Source organism: Geospiza fortis, unplaced genomic scaffold (assembly GCF_000277835.1).
Source record: "Geospiza fortis unplaced genomic scaffold, GeoFor_1.0 scaffold138, whole genome shotgun sequence".
Lineage (NCBI taxonomy): Eukaryota > Metazoa > Chordata > Aves > Passeriformes > Thraupidae > Geospiza > Geospiza fortis.
The window spans coordinates 4,418,459-4,424,811 of NW_005054307.1; positions in this window are offsets into that span (position 1 = coordinate 4,418,459).

Here is a 6,353-nt window from a genome sequence, read left to right on the forward strand (position 1 = left end):
GCACAAGCAAAGTCTCTGCCTGCAAGTAATCAAAGAGACCTGGCCCTTTGTTTTCACACTCTGTATATTCTGATAACCACATTAGAACCAGAGGTAAACAGAGCTCATGGCTAATAGTAAAACACTGTAAAGAGTAGTCATAGGTGAGTTTTGTTTTACAAATATTTGTAGTTAAATTTTTATAAAGAAGGATCAAATTCAGATTAAAAGTAAATGATGAAAATTTAATGATGAGAAAACAGAAATAAGATTTAGAGAGCTAAAGTCCTTGTTTTGACTAGAAGATATCATTAACATTTCTTAGACATGTGATGTCCATTGAAATGTGGCAGCTTGTCTTAGAGTTATATAAAAGTCATTTTCCCAAACTAGAACCTCTGATCTAGGCAAAGTTTTTTATTTGTAACTTATAGATACAAACAGGCCAGAGGTAACAGGTAATTCTAATATATTCAAAAATGTCAGCATAAATCCCAAAGAAGCTATGAACAGCATTCTCTAAGAAATTATTTCACTCATTAATATAAGAAGGAATTAGGTCCTTATTAATTGTCACTGGTTCCACAAGAAATACTTTTCTGCCTTGACTTTACATGCAAGAATCTACTTAAAGTTTATGACCTTTCTTCCTTCCGAAAGCAGATAAATTATAAAAGTAGCTCATTCCCTCAACACATTAAAAGTATCTTTTCTGGTGAATAATTTTTTCAGTCTCCTGTTTTGTCCCCAGTTAATCATTGTCTTAAATTTGTGTGATTGTAGTCCAAAAACTGTAAGTGTAAAAATGCTAGCTTGGTTACTCTCACAATGTTCAGACTCCACCTGTGCCATCTTGCAATGATTTACAATATCATTAAAGACTACTAAGACTATGAAGAGCTGATGTAACTGTGAAAGAAAAAAGAGGGAGAAGTGCTTTATTGAATACCAAAGTTATCTTGATAAATGGAGGGATTGGTCTGAAATCAATAACATGAAATTCAATAGAGACAAGTGGAGAGTACTACACTTGGGGCTTGTCTACACAAACAGATTAGTACAGCAAACTAAAGCATGAATTTACAGTACACTTGCTGCTGCATACTAACTTTTCATGCTGACACTTTGCTAAGCAGTAAGTATAGCTCTCTGTGATGTCTTCTACTTCACATTCTGCACAGACACAGCATTAGTGCAGGCTACAAGTATCCACAGAGGAAGGAGAAGCTAGTGTGCTGTAAATTTATACCCTATCTTACTGATTTTTGGTAGTTTAAATTCAACCATAGGCAGAAAAAAAATCGAATGCGCAAACAGAAAATGTGGAATTACAGGTTAGACAACATTACTGCATAATCAGGTTGTAGTCAGCATAACCAGCATAGTCATTGATAATTAATGATAAATAACTATGATATTGGTATTACATAGAATACTGTTACAAGTGCATATAAAGAAACAGAAGAGAATTATTCACATTCTTCTTTTCTCACAGTTGGCAAGACATAAGCCAGAATAGTCTGCTTTCTTTGGAGTTCCACTTGAAAGGGTAGGCAGGTTTTAGAGTAGTCAGAAAAATGCAGTCAAATATGCTATAAGAACCAAGATTGCTAAATCCACAAAAGCTAGGACTGATGGCTGAGTATGGTAGCAGTCTTCAAAGACATAAAAGGGCGCTTTAAGGGAACTTTTTTTTTTCCAGTCCAAGAAGACTTGGAAGGAAATAACTGTTTCACTTTCAATTGTGATGTTCCACATCTGCAAGTGCTGATGTATACCATCCTGAGAGGTACTAGAGCAGGGCAACACTGGAAACAAAGGTAAATGAGTCCATTGCTCTCATTCCTAATATCATGACATGTTCTAGGAGTAGTGCAAGAACAACAGTAAGAAAGAGAAAGCTAAAGATTCAAGATTAACTTTCTTTGAAGAAAGGGTACAAGAACATAGAGTTTGAGAATTATTGAGTTTGGAGACAATTTACCCAGAAAGAACAAGTAATTAAGCACACTGGAAGGTCCTAAAATCTATTCATAGACAAACATCTTTCTATGATGGTCTAAACATTCTTGAACCTTTCTCTGGGCAGGAGCTCAGAAATAAACAGCTTTGCAACTCCCTTTCATTTCTTTTTAGACCTATAGCAACCTTGCTAAAATGTAGACCTTGTAGTGATTTGTACATGGCTCAAATATATTATTTGCAATTTGCTATGGAGCAGCAGCACCCTATTGAGTGGAGCCTGACAAAAAGCCAATGGGGCTCTATTATATATCTGATCATTTACCACCCATTTTTCAGTTTCTCATCTAACTAATCTTCCTCAACTTTGCTATATGTAAGAAGAAATCTTAGTGTTATACTTCTCATAGTTGAAAAGAGAAATAAATATGTAAATTACAATATATGCAAATTATGCTTATATTTATATGTGTTCTTTTATTATTAATTTGCATTTGCTTACTTAACTGTCATTCTATGTGCCTCCTAGTTATCCATATATATTTTTCATTATTGAATGTGTTCTATGCTGAATTTACAACTTGCATGTTAAGATGGATTTAACCCATCATATATTAGGACCCAGCTAGCCTAAAAATAAGCTTTTGAGTTGGCTGCATTTCTGTTCCACAAAGACAGCACATAGAAATTATCTTAAACTGAGAAACCAAAAATCAGTACCTTCTAGAAAAATAGTGAAGAGTAAATTTAAAGTATGCCAACTGGATGAACTAAAAGTTCTGGAAATTTACAAATTCAAAAATCAAAGGGGGGAACACAGTTACAGAAAGTTAGTTGCCTTCTCTTGGCAACTAGCTATCAGATGGTCTAAGTCATATAAGAGTAGCAAGAGAAATCCATTATAAATCCTTTTTAAAATGTTAATAATATCTGGGGGAGAATAAGACAAAGTGAAAGGAATAGAATAGGCCTACAGGCTAGCAATTACAATTGTATATTAGCCTTCTACCTAGGAAGATACAAGAAATATTGGGAAACTAATTGGAAATGGTGTGTATTTCCTGGGAATGATATGAAATTTTATTACTGATTTGTTCTACCACCAAGCTAATCACTTTGCCTTTAGTGATATTTAGACACAGGCAACAACTTTTTTTACATTAGTTCCCAGTCCTATGAATAAAGTAACTACTGATTTTTTTAATGGCATACCTAAATCCTTACCCAAGGATTAGTTACCACTACCCCTTGTTACTTAGTATTTCTAAATGAATTCACCTCATTAGATCAATTTTTAATAGAAAACATAGTCATGTATTTCATCCCTTCCTAGGTCTGACCTGAGGCAGACAAATGGACTTCAAATCAGAGTAAGAAAAAATACACCAAACAGGGAAGAAGGCAGGCCAGAAGTCAATCAGAAAAGAACAATAAAATATTTCCTATCTTTATGGCATCACAGCAATTAGCTAGAAGTCTAAGTAATGTGCTAATGAAGTTCATAGACAATTCCTCCATTTGTGAGGTTAGAAATGTATTAAAAGTGGGTCTAAAGAGGTAGACTTGCATAAAGTAGTGGCAAAGGAGAGTGGCCATGAATACTGCTGAAGACTGAAGACTGCTACTTCAAAACTCAAATAAGAAGGAACACTGGAAATCAGCATAATTAAGACTTACTTCTAATAGAAATTATAGTGGAGAGCTCATTAGCAGTAAATTTTTTGCAATTTGGGACCTGAGAGAAACCACTGTAACTATGAATATGAAGGAATTTCATTAGAGAAAGGTGATTAGAACCTTTATCACTGGAATTCTATGTAAAATATTGCATTCATTTTGTAGTCTTTAGAGACTGATGATATGGGAGTTGCTCTGAAAGGACCAACACAGTTCTTTTGGAGTGATTAATTAAAAGCAACTTTGCAGGTAATACTTGTGCAATTAGCAAAAGTAAATTGGGCAAATTTGTGTGATTCCCATGAATAAATGAAAGGGATGCTTTTACCTCAGTAGGAGGAAAAGCCTTCTTTTGGGAGAGGAAATTCAGTAAGACCATAGTCTGCAGGGTAAAAAGTAGAAACTTGCTCAACATTTGTAGAAGAATACTACAAGAAGTTTTAGGGGAAAATACCTCGCTGAAAAATGGGAGATTATTTGCTAAAACATTTCTCAGAGTAATAGCTTTGATTAAAGAAATGGTAAGTCTCTGATATGCAGAGGAGATATCATAATTCCATGAAATGGGGTGGTACTGGAAAATATGGCTGAGATCTTGAAAAAAATACAGTTCAAAGTTTGTAAGTATTACTCCTGTTTTCTGGGCTACAGCTAACTTACTGAAGTTCATCAGCTAAAGGTTTCAGTAATTTTTTCTCAAGTCAGGGAAGATTCATTTGGGAATTCATTTGATACACAAGCTGTGATGTTAGTGTCTGTCTACCTTATTAACTGGACATGACCTACAGGTCATTGGCAAAATAAAGACTAGAGCACCTATACACCTATTTGTCCCTTTGTTTCATAGAATTTATGAGTGAGCTCCACACTTAGAATGCTAAAGTGAATAATGGCTAAATAACTGCATTTCTTATGCCTCTAGATTTACAAAAATACAAACACAAAACCAGAAACAGACAGACACAACGAAAATAGCATACAACGAACTCAAGATCACCATGGTCCCTGCCTTTCAAGTTCTATTATTGTTGGTTTGCTCACTATCAGCAATCACAGTTCTGGACTCCACATGTAGCCAGTTGAAAGGAGTTCAGAGTATTTGTCTCTGGAAGAAGTATGTTGCAGTTGTAGAAATTTCCTTGAAGAAAATTCCATCTTTATTTCCACTCTTTAACTAATCAAAATACTTTACTTTCACAAAAGAAATTTTAAAATGCTTCATAAATGTGTTATAATAAATTTAACAATAAATAAATGTCATAATAAATAGCTATAATAAATAGCTATAATAAATTTATAGCTATTGGATACTGGAAGAATTAATATGACTTTTCATTTACACTCCATAAGTGATCTCAAATTTTCCTTAGGTTACCTGGTTCTAAGTAGGCTTTTGCATCTCATTGCAGATTTTCTGTGACCAAGATGAGGAACTAAAGATTTCATGTTATTTATGCCTTTACCAAGTCTGGTTTTATTTATTTTCTGTGATGAACAGGTGTGCAAGTTCATTGGGCTTCTCCCAAAAACTCAGTAGCCCTTTCATAAAATAGTGATTTACTTTTTGGAATAGCTAATTTCCACATCTTCACTGATGTGTATGAACGGCTTCAAACTTATAAATTTTCTTCTGATGCCTGTAATTTCTTATTAACAACAGGCAGAAGTCATTTCACACACCACTTAAACCTTCCCTCGTAGCAATTTCCCTACTAGATACATGACTGAGGTGCAGTTTGAACTAGGAATAAATCCCAAACATGCTCCATCTTCTCAAATTCCATCTTTCATAATGGGAATATAACTCTTAGAATTAAAGTTCGACTCACTGGCTTACTCCTGATCTAAAGCACCTACACAAAACTACACTGCTTCTTTATCCCAAAGGCAAACTAATATGAAGGATTCAAAATTATGTATATCATACACAGGACATCCATCCAAGCACAAGCAGAGATTCACCAGTGTCCCTCAAACAGAATTAAAAAATTGTATAGGTATTTTCCAATGAGAAAATACTCTTGCACAAAACAAAGTCATTTGCTTGCGAGTTTGGGTACACTAATTAACACAGAATACAGGAAAAAATAAGAAAATGTAATTTTTAACTATTGGATCAATGTTTTTGGAGAAATGCTACAAGTATTAGATCATATTGTCAGGTGTATGCTACTCAAGGAAATACAATATTCCCACAGTCCCAAAATTTATTGTAAATTTACATATAACAGTTTATTTTTAATGAGTGTTCCTCTTGCAAGCAGCAAAAGGTGTTAACCATATCCATAGATATTTATTTTGTCAAATTAATCCAGAAAATTATTTAATCTGCCAATTTTATCATAATTTTAGTAAGATACTGACCATTAAAAAAAAAGAAAAAAATGAAAGATTATTTACTATAAAATACTCTGTTCATTCAATGTCAAAATATTTTTGGAAGTAGTGTTCATATTCATAAATTATTAGGCAACTGTAACTAATCAGAGGGGCCAAAAGTGCTTGTATTTCATTGAGGTGTGCGTGTATGAGATTTTAAAAATACTTTTTTTTGAGAACTGTGTATATTTACCAAAAACAAAACATAAAAAGTATGCTTCAAATTTATAAGTACATGGTTCACAAGAACTCTGCAGTACACTGTCTTGGAAATAAGGAGTTCTTGGCATCCAAAACGTGGCATTCCCAAATAGGTATTGTATACATTGTATATTATGCAGCTCCTAGCACAACAG